General features: G+C 36.1%; 1 long non-coding RNA gene across 2 annotated transcripts in view; it reads left to right on the top strand.

The window, feature by feature from the left end:
* The window catches only part of LOC112640947 (uncharacterized), a 45,564-nt gene that overhangs the window by 7,493 nt on the left and 25,852 nt on the right, over positions 1 to 12,219 (top strand). The gene's annotated exons all lie outside the window — the stretch shown is intronic.

Consider the following 12,219-nt stretch of genomic DNA (forward strand, 5'->3'; position numbering starts at 1 on the left):
GTGTGATGTAGCAAAATGTTTGACTTCAGTTTACACAATCATTTTATTGTATGTTACTGTAAAAGTGATCTAAAACAAAGACGACATAAGATCTTTTTTTTTTTTTGACATAAGATCTTTTTATAAAAATTGTACATATTCCTCTTGGAATATGTTTTCTGTACTTTCTAATTCCAGTTGATTTCCTGCATGTAGACATACACTTTGTATTTTCTGTATAGTACAATGTGAAAATTCATAAAATTTTATAGTGAAATGAATAGAAACAATAATGGTAATGTTGTTATTCAGTTTTACAGAGGGATTTAATAAGTATTTAGGTTATTTAGCAAGAGTATAAATAATGGAAGAGAATGTAAGATTATTAAATGTAAAGAACACCAAATTAGGTAAGGTGGCCTTGAAACCTAACTTAAAAATTTATTTTATTTTTTTTAAATGTATTTATTTATTTGAGAGAGAGGGAGGGAGAGTGAGCACATGAGCAGGGGGAAGCATAGAGGGAGAGGGAGAGAAATCCTCAAGTAGATTCCCTGCTGAGTTCAATCTCAGGACCTGAGCCAGAATCAAGAGTCAGTTGCCCAACCAACTGAGCTACTCAGGCACCCCTTATTTAAAAATTTAAAGACTGTGGCAAATTAAGGAAAATTTGATAGTTATTAGAGTAAATTCTTTAAAAATTCTGTTCAGTAAAGAATGAATAGAATATGTTTTATACAAGTGTATCAAAAGTCTTACATATGCTAATTATTATTGAGATAGAGTGAATAATTATAATAGTTAACATTTAGATAGTGTTTATGAGGGCAGAGATTCTCTCACTTAATCTTCACTTCTCTTAAGGGAAATATGCCTATTTTCTTCTTTTATGCATGGGAAAATTGAGGCACACAGTTTCAGTAACTTGCCAAGATCACATACCTAGTAAATGGCAGAGTCAGGATCTGAACACAACATTCTTACCCCAAAGCCTATGGATTTAATTATTCCACAGTAAAGCAGTATGGCTTTATAAGGCAAATAATATAAGATTTTAAAAAAAGGATAAAGGGGATCAGATTAAGGATTATAGTGGTGGATAAAATTATGTCTAATTCTAAAGCATAAGGAACCAGAACTCATCAGAAATCCAAAAATAATTGGAAAAAGAAGACCAGAAAAATACCTTTAAATTAAGAGTTTCAGTAGGAGGATAACTATGTTGCATTCTGAATAAGCAACATCCTTACAAGAGGCATTTTATCACATGTACCCAGACTTTGCCCTCTTAGACAGCATCCTATATCATCCTTCCATTCCCACAGGAATATTATGGGATAATTTTACATTTATGAAATAAATATGTTGTATAAGATACAGGATGGAGCTGTTATACTGGAAACTCCAGGGAAATGTGATTACTTGGAGGGGATAGGGGCTGGGCATTAAGAAATATATCTGGGGCAGTCTTACCCTGGTTCCCTTGCTGACCTCTCTTCTATTACTCCCTACTTCTCCTTGAATTCTAGCCTGGGGGGTGCTTCAAACAAACTAAGCATGCACCCATCCCATAGAATTGGTGTTCAGAAAATTGTTTTTGACTGATAGACTGACTGATTTAGTGAATGGTTATCATTTTAACCCCAAATAATGACATATCATAATGCCTGAACAGAGGTTTGTTCAAAACCTTTGAAATGTTAGAGAAACGTGAGGGACTCAGATCCTCTTTGGTATTTATGATATCTGAGGAGGTGCTGTTACTACCTTTATAGAATTGGGAAGCTCTTGGTTATAAAGCTGGCAGAGAGATGCTTCATTTCTTCTAGAGGAATTAGGAAATCTCCCTGTAAGACCTGGGCACATGGAGCTCCATGAAAATAGATTAATATTTTTAGTGAAAGGAAATAAAGGGAAAGGAGAGAAAATGAGTGAAAATATCAGTGAAGGTGACAAAACATGAGAGACACCTAATTCTGGGAAACGAACAAGGGGTAGTGGAAAGGGAGGTGGGCAGGGGGTTGGGGTGACTGGGTGATGGGCACTGGGGGGGCACTTGGTGGGATGAGCACTGGGTGTTATGCTATATGCTGGCAAATTGAACTCCAATAAAACAATTTTTTAAAAAGAGAAAATAGATTAATATTTTAACAGTCCCCCTCTACTTGTTCTGGTGGCACAGAAAGGAATGATGCTTTGTGGGTCTTGAAAAAGGACATCCATGGAATTAGAGACAATTGTATGCTCTTGATTTATTTTCCACCAATATCTCTTGCTGAATTTATAATACTCTTCATAAAAAGGAAAGTGGGGAGCTGCTTTGGTGTCGTTTAGCCATCTCTGTTCATTGTTACTCTGCCTCTTACAGATTTTCAGTTGGATAGTCCAACCATAAGGGCCATGGTCTCCATCAGCCCAATCTGAGTAGACATTCTGGGCAGAAGCTGGCTGGTCACTAATCAGAAAGGACTTTGCTAAATGGGTCTAAGTCAAGTTCTACTCAGAGAAACAGGCTCACTTAGGGCACTCAAAGGAGTGGGTTTCAGTTTCCTTATCTATTACTGGCAAAAGAACTTTGAAAAAATGTAGTTGTTAACCAACATATCAAACTGATGATTTCACAGATAGTACTATTAAAATACCAGGGTTTCTTTTTTCTTCTTTCAAGTGAAAAATACATTAAGATTTAAACATATATTTAGAAAATGTAGATATTTATTTAGAATCACTTAAACACATATTAAGAAAATTTTGGAGTGGGTATATGAACATGACAACAAACCCAAAGTTGGAATGTGCATGATGAAATTAGAAAACCTAGCGTATGGTAGTTCATTTGGAATGACCTCATTCTCTTTATTATTTTTTATTTTTTTTCATTCTTTTAAAATATTGAATATAATTTTATAATACAGATTGTAATTTAAGAGTTCCCTCATTGGTAAACATTTAGAGGTATTTATGTTTCCTTTTTTTAAAAAAGATTTTATTTATTTATTCATGAGAGACAGAGGGAGAGGCAGAGACATAGATAGGCAGAGGGAGAAGCAGAATCCCTGTGGGGAGCCTGATGTGAGACTCAATCCCAGGACCCCAGGATCATGACCTGAGCCAAAGGCTGATGCTCAACCACTGAGCAACCCAGGTGCCCCCAAGGTGTTTATGTTTCCATATGGAGGATTATATAATGTAAGACAAAATTTTCTCCTTACACCTTCACTATCCCCCAGAAATTATACATTTAAAAACTATTTTTGCTGCTTTTGATGATTTATTATTGGTGGTATTCATTATTTCATTAACTTCTTTTATTATTAGTCATTGCTTTCATTACTTTTAGATTTATAATGTAGTAATTTTTCTAGTCTCTTATATTGATTGTTAGCTAATTTGTTTTTATTTTATTGCTGTTTAGGAACAAATACTACTACTATTGTTGTTTAGGAATAAGAACAAGTATAATGGATACTCTTGGCCATGTCCCACAAGTCTTAACATAACATACCCCAGTATAGAGAGCCTATTTTATTTCACTGATGTATTTGACATTTATTATTACATAGTTTTTAATTTTGATTTCTTCTTTAATTATATACCAGACTGGGGATATTTGGACCATTTAATGCTGGAATTCTTTTGCTTAAATCCTCCTAATGTCCTTAAACATCATACAGTGATTTCAGATTTGGTGGTATTAATTTTTATTTCACTTTTTATAAGATTTCTAGGTTGGTATAAGTAAGTCATGCTACAAAATTGGTAAATTTTTTTTGCAAACATAGTTAATATGCATTGTTTCTGCATAAACATTTAATATACATTAAAAACCTGTATTCAACTTCAAAACACAGTTTTTGTGACGTTTAGTTTTTAAATCTTAATAGTTGGTAAAATTTGAATAATAATTTATTCCAGTGGGTAACATTTTCTATTATGCAGTATTAACAGTTTGGTTGTGCATTTAGGATCTCAGGGGAATTTACATTTATTGTGTTAGTACTTCCCTAAATCCACTTAGTTCCTTCTGTCTCTGACACATATTTTATTGACTCTGATAAGACAAGGTGGATTCATGTTTAAATGAGTAACACTGTTTCCCAAAAGCTATAAAAGAAACAGATTAGTCTTTTCCCATGTTAAATTTATCAATGAGAGAAGTTCCATGTATTCCTCACAGGGAGAATGTCAAGTTAAGAAAATGGGATAGCTTTATGTTCTTTCTTTCTTTTTAACATCCCATCCCAGATTTTCCTCTTCTCTGGGAATTTCTCTGAATTATCCAGGGAGAGACAGACTTCTGATTACCATGGTGACAGAGGTCTCTTGATATGAGACTTTTAAATTATGAGTTAATCATGTGCTAAGAGAATAATAACCAGTTTCTTTCCTTATGGGCAGAGGATTTGGATTTTTACATTAAGGCAGGCATATGGTCTATGACTTCACTTTTGATTTCCTGGATGGATTGATATTTCTTCCTCCTTCTCCTTTGGACCTACCAGTCCACAGTGTTTGTATTATGCTCTAGAATTTTTGTGCTAAACACACAGGGGTCAGGGGCCATTCCTGTCTTCTAGATCCAGATCTGAACATCAGTCTCTTTACCTATGATTAGTGTCCATTTTATGTGAGGTTGTGATTCTCTTTACACCTAGTCAGATAACTTTGCAGGCTGTGCTTCGCAGACTATGTTTTGGGGATGGCAGAGGAAGTATCTGAGTTCTAGATTTGGAGGGAAGCACTAGAAATCCCAATTGTGGCCCTAGGTCAAGTCATATTTATTAGTCCAGCTTCACCGTTGGTATAGTTAATATTTTGGTAACCTAACTCCTATGTCTATTTCCAAATTAGTTCAAAACTCTGAAAGGGAAATGGCTGTTTTTCGTTTTCATTTATGTCACTTTAAAGCCCACTACATTAAACAGGGAACAATGTGAAATCACATTCTTTTACATTCTTGGGACATGCAACCAGTAAGGGGATCTCATATCATATCAGTGCAAAAACCAGATTCTCACATATTTCCTGTATTTAAATTTTCTTTTCCTAACCCAGAAGATGAGATTTCTATAACTGGGGAGAACAAGCAATCTTTTATGGACAGAATGTAATACAGCCATTCTTTGGAGATATTTCATGTTCAGTTCCAGACCACTGTGCTAAAGTGATATCCCCATACAATCAAATGAATTTTTGGATTTCCCAGTACATATAAAAGTTATTTGTATGCTATATTTCAGTCTGTTAAGTGTGAGTAGCATTACATCTAAAAAAACAATGTACATACCTTAATTTAAAATATTGCTAAAAAATGCTAACCATCATCTGAGCTTTCAGTGAGTCACAGTCTTTTTTGTGGTGGAGGGTCTTGCCTCGATGTTGATAGCTATTGACTGATCAGGGTGGTGGTTGCTGAAGGTTTAAGGTGATTGTGTGGCAATTTCTTAAAATAAGACAACAATGAATTTTGCTACATTGATCCACTCTTCCTTTCATGAACAATTTCTCTCTGGCATGCAGTGCTGTTTGATAGCATTTTACCCACAATAAAATGTCTTTCAAAATTGGAGTCAATTCTCTCAAGCTCTGCCACTCTTCTATCAACTAAGTTTATATAATATTCCAAATCCTTTGTTGTCATTCAGCAAGCTTCACGACATATTCAACAGTAGTTTCCATCTCAAGAAGTCACTTTCGGTGCTCATTCTTAAGAAGCAATGCTTCATCTATGAGACTAAACAGTTTATCACATCTTCAGACTCCACTTCTAGTTCTCTTGCTGTTTCCACCACATCTGCAGTTATTTCCTCCACTGAAGTCTTGAAGCCCTCAAAATCATCCATGAAGGTTGGAATCCACTTCTTCCAGATTCCTGTGAATATTGATATTTTGACCATTTTCCATGAATCACGAATTTTTTTTTTTTTTTTTTTTTTTAGTAATCTCTACACCCAGCATGGGGCTTGAGCTCACAATATTGAGATCAAGTGTCAAGGAAAGCAAAGCTCTTTAAAGCTTTCTAATAGAATTCAAATTACAGAGTTCTTAAAACTCCCTAAAGTATATATCCTACATTAGGAAGGACTTTTAAAATAAGACCCAAAATACCATACCCAAAAACCATAGGAGGGAAACTAATTGGAAAGTGTCAAGATTAAAATACTTCTGTTCATTAAAGGTAGTCACAGTCAAAATATTCTATCAACTGGGTAGAGCCAGCCAGGTGCTCCACAAATGTTCTTAATGGTATCTAGAATGGTGAATCCTTTCCAGAGGTTTTCAATTTACTTTGTCCAGATTCATCATAGGCAGGTATAGCCTTAAGAAATATATTTCTTGGGATCCCTGGGTGGCGCAGCGGTTTAGCGCCTGCCTTTGGCCCAGGGCACGATCCTGGAGATCCGGGATGGAATCCCGCCTCGGGCTCCCGGTGCATGGAGCCTGCTTCTCCCTCTGCCTATGTCTCTGCCTCTCTCTCTCTCTCTGTGTGACTATCATAAATAAATGGAAAAAAAAAAAGAAATATATTTCTTAAATAATAAGACTTGAAAGTCAAAATTATTTCTCTTTTTTAAAAAGATTGTATTTATTTATTCATAAGAGACAGAGAGAGAGGCAGAGACATAGGCAGAGGGAGAAGCAGGCTTCTCGCAGGGAGCCCAATGCGGGACTCAATCCCAGGACCCCAGGATCACTCCCTGAGCTAAAGGCAGACTCTCAACCGCAGAGCCACCTAGGCATCCCTCAAAATGATTTCTTGATCCATGGACTACAGATGTTGTATTAGCAGGTGAAAACATTAATTTCATTGTACATCTCCATGGAGTTCTTGAGTAACCAGGTGCACTGTCTGTCAGTGAGCAGGAATATTTTGAAAGAAACATTTTCTTCTGAGAAGTAGGTCCCAAGAGTGGGCTTAAAACATTCAGTAAACCATGTTGTAAACAGATGTGCCATCATCTGGGCTATTGTTCCATTTATAGAGCACAGGCAAAGTAGATTTGGTATAATTCGTAAGTGCCTTAGGATGTTTGGAATGGCAAATGAGCATTAGCTTCAACTTAAAGTCATTAGCTGCATTAGCCTCTAAACAGCAGAGTCAGCCAGGCATTGACTACTTCTCTAGAGATGAAAGTCCTTAGATGGCATCTTCTTCCAATAGAAGACTGTTTCATCTACATTGAAAATCTGTTGTTTAGCGTAGCTGTCTTTATTAATTATCTCAGCAAGATCTTCTGGATAACTTGCTGCAGCTTCTACATCAGCACTTGCTGCCTCACCTTGCACTTTTATGTCATAGAGCTTCTTTCCTTGAACCTCATGAACCAACCTTTACTAGCTTCCAACTTTTCTCCTGCAGCTTCCTCACCTCTCTGAGCCTTCACAGAATTGAAGAGAGTTAGAGCCTTGCTTCGTCTGGATTAGGCTTTGGTTTAAGGGAGTGTTGTGGCTGATTTGATCTTCTGTCCAGACCACTAACACTTTCTCCATATCAGCAATAAGGCTGTTTTATTTTTTAACATTAATGTGTCCTCTGGAGTAGCACTTTTAATCTCTTTCAAGAACTTTGCCTTTGCATTCACAGCTTGGCTAACTTAAGCATAAGAGTCCTAGCTTTTGGCCTTAGCTTTTGACACACCCTCTTCACTAAGCTTAATAATTTCTCGCTTTTGATTTAATATTAGAGACATGTGACTCTTCTTTTCACTTGAGTACAGGCTCTTGTAGGGTTCTTATTGGACTAACCTAATATTGGTTGTGTCTTAGGGGACAGGGAGGCTTCAGGAGGTGGAGAGAGTTGGAGGGATGGCTAGGACAGTCACTGGGAGCTGAAACACACAAAATATTAATTGAGTTAACCACCTTATTTGGGCACAGTTCATGTTGCTCCAAACAATTACAATTTTAACATCAGAGTTCACTAATCACAAATGATGGTAACAAATATAATAATAATGAAAAGTTCAAAATATTACAAGAATTATTAGAATGTGACACAGAGGCATGAAGTCAGCCAATGCTTTTGGAAAAATGGTGGTGATAGACTCGTTCAGTGCAGGTTTGCCACAAACCTTCAACTTGTAGAAAACACAATATCTGGAAGTGCAATAAAACAATAAAAAAAATAAAACAAAGCATGAGAAGTTATGACTGTATATACATATCATAGTCTTTAGACTCATTCCTGGAATATTTATGAGAACATTTATGAGATATGCTTTGTAATAAACTCAGAAGATAAGAAAAGTGCTTGCCCTTAAGAAATCTACAATTTAGTGAAGGAGACTGACCTATGAAGGTCTAGAATACAAGGTGATAAATGCTGTAATAAAAACATGTGATAGCCAGATGGAAGGAGCAAGGAATTCTGAGTCAGAGCTAAAGGTGGATTTAGGGAATCAATCTGAGTCTTAAAGAATGGATAGATTTTGATATTTTATTTTATCTTATTATTTTATTTTTACTAGTCTAATTTTTTATTTTAAAATTTTATTTATTTATTTATTATTATTTTTTACAAAAGAAGAACACATATCAGAATTGTGTTTGCTCCTGCAGTTTGAATAGCAGTACTTCTTTTTCTGATTGACTGATAGAGTAGGCTGGGTCACTGCATCTTTAAGATGACCCCAAATTATTTTACAATTAGAATTTTTGCCTCCAATCAGTGATTGCTTATATTCACAGCTATATTAAAATCTGATTCTAAAATTGAAATTTTAAAGTTTCATATGTTCCTTATCTGGAGAAGACAACCTAGAGATGTTAATAACAGCACTGAATTAGATGAGTAATTTCTCACGTGTGATTAAGCCCCTCAGGGGGACTGATGTTTATTGAGATGGGTGTTCAAATTCATTATGTACACATGCATTCCTTTTTCAAGCCACAGATACCAGAAGTCTTATCTTGTGTGGTTGTAATAAGACGAAGTGGTTGAGAATATAAGGTTTTGGAGTTGTGTTACCTGAATACAAACCCCAGCTTTATCATTAAGTAAGTGAGTGAACTTCATTAAGCTACTTAATACCTTAATAGTGAGGAGGATATTAAACTTACCTCAAAGCATGATTTTAAGGCTTAAATGAATTAAAAATGTATACATATGGGACACTTAGAACACTATTGATGCATGGTAACTACTTGATAAATACCAGTTATCATTATGTATGTGAGTTGGGAAGGCAGATCACTGACATTCTTTTGACATTAAAAGAAATTCGTTGTGGGTTATTTCTGAAAAACATTGGGGCTTACTAGTCTGCAGCAGATCCTTGCTTATTCAAAGAAGTCTAACTCAGTGGATTCCTCAGGTCCTCTGCTCCTCTTCCTACTCCCTTTCCTACTAGTTTTTTTTTTGGGGGGGGGGTTCGTCCTTAGTTTATACATTGGTACCTCTAACCTGTATGTATTAATTAGGAGTTTATTCGCCTAATTAATAGTGGTGTCAGAGAGGAAGATCTTCTTGCCCTTCAAAGTCCTCCTAGCTGGAATTACAATTGAACTGAAACAGATTAACAGGAAAAAATCAAATTTAATTGGTGTACATACATGGAATCTACACAGACATGAAATTCCAAAGACAATAAAGCAACATGAAGCTTATGTGAGCTAAGGAGAAGGGTATAACTAAGGAGCTGAGGTTACAAAGGGGAGGAAGGCCAGTAGCAGGAAGGTGAAAGGAGATGGTTTGAAAAACAAAGGTCTCCCTATTATGCAGATAAGGTTCTTAGGTAAAGGGGCATCTCTGTTAATACCTCTCTTCCTGGGGTGTAGGTTAAGCATCTGTCTTCAGCTCAGGTCGTGATCTAAGGGTCTTGGCATGAGCCAGAGTTGGCCTCCTACACTCAGTGGAGAACCTGCTTCTCCTCCTTCTCCCTCTACCCCTCCCTCTGCTTGTGTGCAGGTGCTCCCCCTCTCTCTCTCTCTCTGAAATAAATAAATTCTTTTTTTTTTTTTAATAGCTCTCTTCCTGGTGCAGGCTCTCCTCTCCAATAGAAATTTAGGCAGTTGAAGGGGAGGTGGAGAGATTTTCCTACATCTGCAGAGTGTTGATTACTTTTAACTCCAAATAATGTTCATGCCAAAGTGGCCTATCTTGGGGCAGCCTGCCCTCACCCCTACAGTTGCTTAACCAAGTATCTATTTATTTCCCTTATAAGACAGTCCAAGGCTGGTACAGTAGCTTAATGATGACATCAAAAACACAGGCAATTTCTACATTTTCTCTATACCAGCCTCAGATTGGTGGCTTTTTACTCATAATTGCAAGTGGCTGCTGCAATCTCTATCTGTGCTGTAAACAGAGGAATATGGTGGCTTCAACAATGTCTGCTCTTCTGTCAGAAAAGCAAATGCTTTACCAAAAGCCCTAGAGAGTTCAATTTCCACCTAGTTTTTCAGGCCTTCTGATTGTATACATTATGCTATTAAAATTGTGGGCTATGGGCCACTATATTGGCATCATATAGGAGTTTGTTAGAAATGCAGAATCACAGGCACTATCCCAGACCTACTAACTCAGAATCTGACATTTTAACAAGATTTCCAGGTGATATGTATGCACATTAAATTTTGAGAACTGGTTGTTCATCATATTGACCAGAGTTGGCACATTTTAACTTTGTGGGTCTGATTTTGATGCAAATGCATCATTATTAATCACCTCTCTGATAAGGTAAAATAGGCTTATTGTGGCATTCCTGGCACCCACATAATCCTTCATGCTTAACCTAGTTTCTTTGCTAAACATTTACACTTTGCATTTCTTTGGCAGGCATGGCCTTGTTCTTGGTACAGAGTCAACTTGTACCATTGATGCCTTTGTGTAACTTTCTAAATACTGTAAAACTTGCTTAAATGCTTCTGTTCTTTCTGGTTGATCCTTGCCACCTAAGGTAGAAATGGCTAGGACAGGAGTAGTTTTCTTTTATTAAACTGTTTGCCCAATTAATTACTGGTTGAGCTGCTTGTTTATCTTCTTTCTACATATATGTGCTTCAAAGTAATCAGGTTCAAAGTTACTGAGTTCCTTATTTAGTGAAATATATTGTTTTGTGCATTGGATTTTCCCTCTAGATAGAGTTCAAAATTTTAACCTATTGATATGTACTTTGAGATATTTTATTTGGAAAGTTTTCAAAAAACAGATCGATTTTAATTTTCTTTTAGGCAAAGTGCCTTTTACACTGAAAGTCAATAAAATCTGTTTCCTTTCTTTTTAAAAGTAAATTTCCTTGGAACAGTGATTAAAGCAAATGTATCTGTAACAATAAAGTTATAATGACAATAGCATAATACCAAATGTTTTAAAATTTGCTCCTAGATTTATAAAAATGCAGTTCATAAGTAATATTTTCTTTATTAACATGCCAGTGACTCTCGGATACAGTTGCTTGGAAAGCTGGATGAATAGAATAAAGGTATAAACAAAATAGGATCAAAATGAACTATATCATTAAAGAGAGGACAAACACTAATTTAGGACTCACATGGTAGGAAAAAGCTGTGTATTGACCACAAAGTGTCAGGTATTTCAGCACTGCCATGTCACTATGCAAAAATGAAGAGAATATTATCCTGTGGGAAATGTCCCTCATTCATATGATTTCAAGAACGTTTTCTTTCAGTTTAAGACTCACGAGTAGTTTGAGATTTAGAAGGGACTTAGAGTGAGCAGGAAAATGCACATTGGTCCAAAAACCCAAGGAACTTCACAATGAGATATCACTTTATTCTCACTGATACAGCTATTACCAAAACACACAGACACACACACAGATACACACATGCATATACACAGAAAATAACCATCGGCAGGATGGAGAAATTGGAACCCTTCCTTGTGCATTGCCAGTGGAACTGTAAAATGATGCAGCTGCTATGGAAAACACTATGGTGACTCCTCAAAAATTAAGCACAGAATTATCATGTGATCCAGCAATTCCATTACTTGGTATATACCTTACAAAGTTAAAAGTAGGGACTTGAACAGATATTGGTACACTCATATTCACAGCAGTATTATTCATGAAAGCCAAAAGAGGAAGCAACCCAAGTGTCAATCAGTCGATGCATGGATAAACAAAATGTAGGGTATGCATACAATAGAATAATATTAGTCAGTTTTAAAGAGTAAAGAAATTCTGACCCATGCTACAACATGGATGAACCTTGAAAAATTATGCCAAGTGAAATAAACCAGCCACCAAAGGACAAATACTGTATGAGTCCACTTAT

Source organism: Canis lupus, chromosome 6, assembly GCF_003254725.2.
Source record: "Canis lupus dingo isolate Sandy chromosome 6, ASM325472v2, whole genome shotgun sequence".
Lineage (NCBI taxonomy): Eukaryota > Metazoa > Chordata > Mammalia > Carnivora > Canidae > Canis > Canis lupus.